We start from the raw sequence: 7,121 nt of genomic DNA on the forward strand, positions 1-7,121 counted from the left end.
CTACTGACTACCAAATAGTGAGGAGATGGGGATGTAGAGTTCTCCTAGCTGATGGATGCCTCAAAAGATGAATTTATTATATAAGAGCAGCCCGGTTCCCTCTTGAATTATCACTGCATTGAAGGAGTTGTGCTATCCAGTTCTTTTGGGATACCTCCTTTCTTCAGTTTACTCTTCCATGTTCCCCCCCCTTCACTGCTGCTCTTGATATGCATTTTAATTTGATTCGATCTGGCAGGAGAGTTCACCAGGAGATGTGCCCCTGGAGTGGCCCGAGGAGGGGTTCCTGAGCTGCCCCCCAGAGACTTTGCATCAGGTGGGGCAAGAGTGCACCCCCCCCTGGTTAGGACCCATGAAATGATACAAGCAAAGCCCAATTCAGCTAAGAGGAAGGGTGACTGTTTTCAAAAGGTTATGTGCAGGTTGTCCTGGTTCTTGTGGTGGGGGGGACGAGGGGGTGACAGGGAGGACATTTCCAACAGGCTCTCTTTCTCTCTGATCTCCCTGGCTAGAGTGGTGAGTGGACCCTGAAGATGGTGGCTTGTGCCCTGGTCCTGGTATCTGATCGACCTCCCTGTCTCCCCTTCTCTCTTACCTTCATCCTGTTCATGCATTTGGCTCAGATGAGCAACTAAGCTTTTCAGATCTGGGGAGCAGGGACCTTCCGTTCTGTACTGAACTTTGTCATTGGGTTGGCTAACAGCATGCATAAGGAATTGTTGGATTTACCCCTGGAAGTGGAGAGCAGGCATTAAATCCTTCAGGATAAATGAAAGTTTCCAGGGCAGAGAACCAAGCCTCAGTCTCAACAGAGCAAAAGCAAGGAAAATGACATTTGATCTCTCAGAAAACCACAGGAATCTTTGCCTGTAGGTGATGGGATGCTAGAAAAAGCCTAATAGATGAGTTGAGAAAAGGCGGCATCAATCAGAATGGGTAATAAGTTCATCATGTGCGTGCATGTGCTTTGCCTTTAAAAAAGTATCAATGTGTGACCCCATGAGACCAACACTGTGACTTGTTAGCATGATTTCTCCCACATCCATCTCTCTTCTGCAAATTCACCTTTTAGTGTCCTGTTTTCAAGTCCTATCCCTTGAAGAAGGAAAGCACAGAATGGTGGGAAAATCCACACACACACACACACACACACACCCAGATGACTGTTCCCGAGGACAGGGAGCTCTGCTGGGTCATCCGAGTTGTCATGTTGCAGAGGGCACAGAATGCCTCGTTGAAACTCATCACTGTCATGGTGGTTAGACATACCCAGTTTGCCCAACCAAATCCTTTAATTAAAAATTTGCAGGCCATACACACAAAAGCACTTTTTCTGTATACATCAATGCCAACACAAAAGAAGGTTTTAATTCATTTGTGTGCTCTTGTAATTCAAAGGCTGTTCCCCACCCCCCCACTTTTCCTAAATGAAATGCATTTTTCTGGGCCATCACTATAATTCTCTACAATCAGGATAAAAATAGTAAGAGGGACCAGTGATGTCATTTTGGATAAAATGATATTTTTATTTTTCATTGCCTAGGAGAAGGTGCACTAAGATCATCATCCATTAAATTAGAAATGGTGCCATTACTCACACACTTTATATATAGTACAAACTCATTATTATCAGTTAATATTGACTCTGCTTAAAATGTCCTAGGTACTACACAGAGTCTATGAAGTACAAGTATTAAGGTTTCACTGTGTGTAATTCTCTTCTGACAGCCAAGAATTATTGTCTTATTTATTCAGCAAATATTTATTAAGTGCTGCTCTGTGCCAGAGCTGCGAACAAAACAGACATGGCCCCAGGGCTCGTAGAATACACAAGTTCACAGCCTAGCAACGAAGGCAGGCGTTCAACAGACAATCACCGAAATTAGTCTTAAATTATTGTTGTGATGGGGACTCAAAGGTGCATGTGGGGTGTTGGGAGGACGGCAACGAGGGAGGTAGCTCAGGCTGTGGTTGGGGGAAATCTCCTGAAGCACTGGGTCTCTGAGTGTCTTCATTCATTGACTTGGCATTTATTTGAAAGTACGTATCCCTGTGCTAGATTCAGGGAGATAAGGAGATGAACAAGACCACAGGCTTATTCTCAGGGAGCTCCACGCCCAGTGAGAAAGACAGCTATGAAAGCTCATATACGCATAGATGCCCAGGACATCACTTACCAGCCCGCGGTGAGAGGTCACGTGCTGGCGCTCCTTGTGAAGGACAGATGTGCTGCCGGGGTCTCCGGGCACGAGTCGATGACAGCGTGAAGGTTTCTCTTACCAAGCTAGGGAAGAAACATTACCGTAATCATCTAACAAGGAGCATCATCAATGTAGAGAACTTACTTGACTGAAAGTAGAGAAGCCTGGTTCATATTTTGACGGGCTGGTGAGGTAGCCAGGAGGAGAAATGGAATGGCTTCTTCCCAGAAATAAGGTCATGCTAACTATGAGTAGTGGCCCCCTGGGTTCTTCCTACTTCCTTCGATTCTGTTTACGAGGAAAAGGCTTAGTTAGTCACTGCTGGTGGAATGCACAACACACACAGAGGAAATGGGGGAAAACCACCCAGTTGTGCCACTGAGACGCCGACCCGGACCCATCTTCCACACTGGAGGGTCAGCCTGCGTATTGACAGAGGATAGGGGACATATGTGAACCCTCAGTTTTGGCTTCAGTGGGATTGATGCAAACTACATGAGCAGTACCCCCGTGTCTGGGCCAAGGAGACCCTTGCTCTGCAGTGATGTGGACTCAGCAGGAGACTAAGAATGAGTGGTGTGTGGTTGTGCCCTGAAGTAGCATGTATGGGATTGCATTCGATGACCCAAGAGACATGAAGTGGTTTACTCCACATTTGATTACCTGTTAATCAAAAGAAGAATGGGACCATGGGCCACTCCCCACTGGCAGGGTCTGTGTATCCATTTGCTCTTACGCGCCGCAGAATGCCACTAGCGTGGAGACATGCTGTGGGTGATCCCCAGCACTCGACTGCCAGAGAAGGGAGCATGCCTGGTGGTCACCTCCCCAGCTGCCACTGGAAGCAAGCTTCACGTCCACTTTTCTGCACCCCCAACGCGTGTCAGATCTAAATAAAAGCCATGTATTCGCTGAGCGTATGCTGCTTTAAGACAAGTTACCTGGTGTCTTCTTTCAACCAGGTGGCTTCTCCTAAACCTCCCCCAGGGAGAAGTTCTAGAACTTCCACCGTCATTGTGGGTCGGGATTTCTGCATGTGGGAGGGAGATCCGGGGTGCTGAGGACAGGTATGGTTTCTCTTTCTTGAGTGGCCACATTGCCTCAAGAACTTTCCTGTTGCAGACCAGGGAATTAGCCACGGGTGAAACAGACCTTCTACACGGATTTCATGCAGTAAGGTTTTATGCACACTTAGAAGTGTGCCCCATGAAATGGATTTCTTAGGAGAAGGAAGGGAGCTAGTGTGTATTAGGCATGTCACACACGCTGGTGCTGAGCACAGGAACGAGTCCTTGAATGTTAGAGCGTGGTGTTCTCATTAACCAGCTGCTGTTGGTACCGGGTCTGGTCCTGTTGCTGAAATACCTGTGGCCCGCGGAGGCCAGGCAGACACACCTAGACAGAGTGGTGTTTTCTCTAAAGCAAGCACGTAAGCTCCTCAGCTCCCTGACTTTCCCTGCCAAGGGTGGTCGCAAGGGGTGGTCGGTTCTGTAACGAAGCAGGATTGGATGTTGGGTCACCCAGGCCAGAAGGAATCCCAGGCTAGACACCGCTGGGCAGAGAGAGTCCTGGGGAGCTCCATCACTTGATGGACTTTTTGCCTACAAGAAAGAGGGAAGAGGGAATAGGAACTTACCACCTTCAACTGCAGCAACCTGAGCGCATCCTCTAGACTCTGCCGCCCGTGCATACAGCTCTGGGTCTTTTCCAGAAATGTACCTTCCAAGGATAAGGTTTGCAAACTCTGTTGACTGTACAAATGAAGACATTTTAGGCACACAGAACAAGATAAGAAGTAAAATCCTATTCAAAAGAGATACATTTTTGCCACTGAAGCTTCTGAATGAATAATCAGAGGAGTTTCCAGAATATGTTAAATAAGAACCAGTCTCTTCCTCTCTGTCTGTATTGCTCTCTTTTCTATTTCTCCCTAACCAGGCCCCGCTCACATTCTGAGGAGCGTTCAATTTCCAGAGGCCTTGACACCTAGTATCTCGTATATGGCAGCGAAAGAAGGGGCGCATGGCAAAGCCGAGAACCTGTAAAGAATATTTCCCTGGGGACTTAAAATCCTCTGGTGGGAAGACATGGATGCCGCCACGGTGCATGTTTCCGTAAAAGGAAAGGGAGGCCAGAGACCCATTCCTTCCATCTTCCAGGCCCCCTTTATTAAATATCTTCATGCCAGGTGCTGCCCCGGGTCCTGGCCTCCCCAAACTTCCATCCTTCCCAGGTCAGCCTCTGCGTCTTCTCTCTCTCTGACTTACAAGCATCCTCCCTTAAACCGCACACCTCACCTGTTGGGCGATGCTGAAACCCTAAGAGGTCATAAGCTTCTCCTTGATGCTGTGTGATGAGACAGAAAATGCCAGCTCCCGGGGAGCCAGTGAGTGTGGCCCCTGGCCCCCAGAGGCTCGTGCCCTCACGGATTCTCTGCTGGGAGCTGCCTGTGAGGAGTGGGCAGAAGAGTGAGTGCAGGGGCGTGGCTGCCCGAGGCCCCAGGGAGGGCGAGGGCCATGGCAGGGCGCAGGGTGAGGTGCGGGATGCAAGTGCGGCCTCCGGAGTCCTGTGTGTGTCGGGAGGCATCCCTGTCCTCAGGCACACGTCCTGGCTGGTGTCCATGACCTCTCTTGGTGTCTGTGACCTCTCCAGGTATCTGCCCCCTGCCCTGCTCAGGGGTGCTGGCTCTGGTTGCCTGGGATTCTGCCTCTGCCCTCCCACCCTCACAGACCTTCTCTTTTGCCTGTCGCCCTGGCCGCTAATCACAGAGACTGTGACCGACAAGCCCTCTGCTGGCTGCCGAGCAGCCACCGGACTTCCTCAGAGCTGACCTTTATAAACTGCCGGCAGGACTTCATTCAGAGGCAGGGCTGGCCTCATGCTGAATTGTGAGCTAACCCGGCGAGACCTTGGCGTGATGACGCAGCCCTTCCCCTCCTTCCTCATATTGGCCTTCTGGTTCCCTTTGAGACTCTTCTGGTTTTGCAAGAGCCTGGTTCTTCGCTCAACATCAACATCTCCCTTACAAAATTGTACTTAAAGAGGGCCAAAGGTAATTATTTTATTAGTTGTGGAACGAGATACAAAAACCTAACCCTCCCAAGAAATGAATCTCTAATGTCTAGTTTGTGGCCCTCTGTCTGGCAGAGAGGGAGATGTTTTGAGGCAAAGAGACCTTCCTTTGTCTCTCAAATTCTATAAACAGATGTCGGCGGATGTCGAAAGTACAACCTGTCCAAAAGCATGACTGATCATGGAGGGTTCAGACGTTAGGTTGGTTCAGTACTGTGGACCCATGTCAGGGGGCCCTCGGGAACTGTGAGCCCAGATCACAGCACCTGATGCTGAGGCTCCGAGCGGGGAGGGCAGGGCTGCGGAGCCCCGTGGGCCTGGCCTCCTACGCCTCTGGTTTCAGATATTCATTTACTTTCCAGTGACTTGCCTCTGCTTTCATTCCTTTCTGGTGTCCATCTCAGTTGCAGACACCCCCGGGAAGCCGCACACTCGGCTCCATTCAGCTCCTGCCGTGGCGCGAATGAGCAAGGACCCCAGAGGTGTTTTTCCGCAGATCATTGCCAGGAAAATGTGTCTGCCGGCCCCAGTGTTTATAAAAAAACAATTTTGCTTCCCTCTAAGCCAGCAGTGTTTATTAAACATGTAATAGAGAGTGTGTATTTAATACCTGAACACCCCTACGCCCCCCGTCTGAGTGATGCTGGGCTGCATTTTTTAAGAAAGAATTTAAAAGAGCGATGAGCTCCGGCACGGGGCCCGAGAAGAAGGCCGTTCCCGTTGAGACTGCAGCAGCTCGCGCCTGCCTCTCTCCTCCTCTCTGTAGACGCCGGCCCGTGGGTTCCCCATTTAGGCAAATGAGCATCTGCCGTGTGCACGGAACGTGGGCCAAGCGAAGTAATAGAGGACGCTGCTCCTGGCGTGTGGAATAGTCCCCCGAATTATCAGTTGAAATAAGATTGCATAATAAAGCCCTGCTATAATGAGCCTTGTTATTGCATTGATTCCAGTACACCCCAGGCTCAGATGTCTGGCCGTTCGTCTGGCAGCCGGCATGTGCCCCTGCCCACGGCTGTGTGTGCGCGCGTGTGTGTGTGTGCATGGGTCCATCGGTAGAGCAGTGAAGTCCAGGACTTGGCCTCTGCCCAGTTCATGTGATGAGGGGTCCTGAGGGACAAGCAGTTCTGTGAAAGGAGGCAGACGGGACATTCCAGGCAGAGAGAGGAGAGCACGTGGTGAGAAGGTGGGCATCTTGGAGGAGCAGACCGAAGGTTGGTCTTGTTAGGCAAGGGGGGTCAGCAGTAGACGCAGGATGGGGCAGAGGGACAGGGAGGCATCCAATGGCAGTGGTCTTGACTGCATGGGAATGACTGTCTCTTGTTTTTGAGCAATCACACACTGTGAGGCCGCAGACACAGGAACCTCCTTTGTGGCCTGGAGGAAACCAGGTGTGTGCTGCCTCAGGCCCTTTGCACTTGCTGAGACTGCTGCCTGGGCCACAGCCTGGGCCTGCTCTGCCCGTGAAGGGTTCTTTCTCACAAGGCTGGAGATTCTGCCCTGATCACAGGCTCTGAAGGAGCATCAGGACCTCACTCACACTGCTGGTCTGTCCTGCGCCAATGACCACGACGTCACCGTGGGCTCCCTTCAGAAGACCGCTCAGTTGCCATTGCCTTGTTTCTCAGCTTGTGTGTCGTGGGTCCCTTTCTTTCCTTCTCTCTTTTGCAGGTTCTGTGAGAGGACAGAGCTGTCCCTCGGTTTCCCTCTCCCCCTGAAACTAGCCATGCCTCACAGACCGTGGCAGTGATAGATGCATGTGAGTGCCTGAGACGGCAGGAGCCAGCGGCGGCGTGGGCTCGGACAGGGCGGTGGGGATGGAGTGAAGAGGAGGACATGTTTGGGGGGGGA

The 7,121-nt window shown here is 50.9% G+C and overlaps 1 long non-coding RNA gene across 2 annotated transcripts; it reads right to left on the minus strand.

The window, feature by feature from the left end:
• Positions 1-1,713: 1,713 nt before the first annotated feature.
• Positions 1,714-5,393, minus strand: LOC118026832. Of its 2 annotated transcripts, XR_004683691.1 has the most exons (4): positions 4,499-5,393; positions 3,838-3,952; positions 2,178-3,090; positions 1,714-2,055 (listed from the first exon to the last, which is right to left on the minus strand). It is a non-coding gene; the product is annotated as an uncharacterized LOC118026832 (long non-coding RNA). The 2 variants fall into 2 exon arrangements; XR_004683690.1 differs by having other exon boundaries at positions 1,714-3,090.
• Positions 5,394-7,121: the final 1,728 nt, after the last annotated feature.

Source organism: Mirounga leonina, unplaced genomic scaffold (genome assembly GCF_011800145.1).
Source record: "Mirounga leonina isolate KUSES-001 unplaced genomic scaffold, KU_Mleo_1.0 Mir_321, whole genome shotgun sequence".
Taxonomy (NCBI): Eukaryota; Metazoa; Chordata; class Mammalia; order Carnivora; family Phocidae; genus Mirounga; species Mirounga leonina.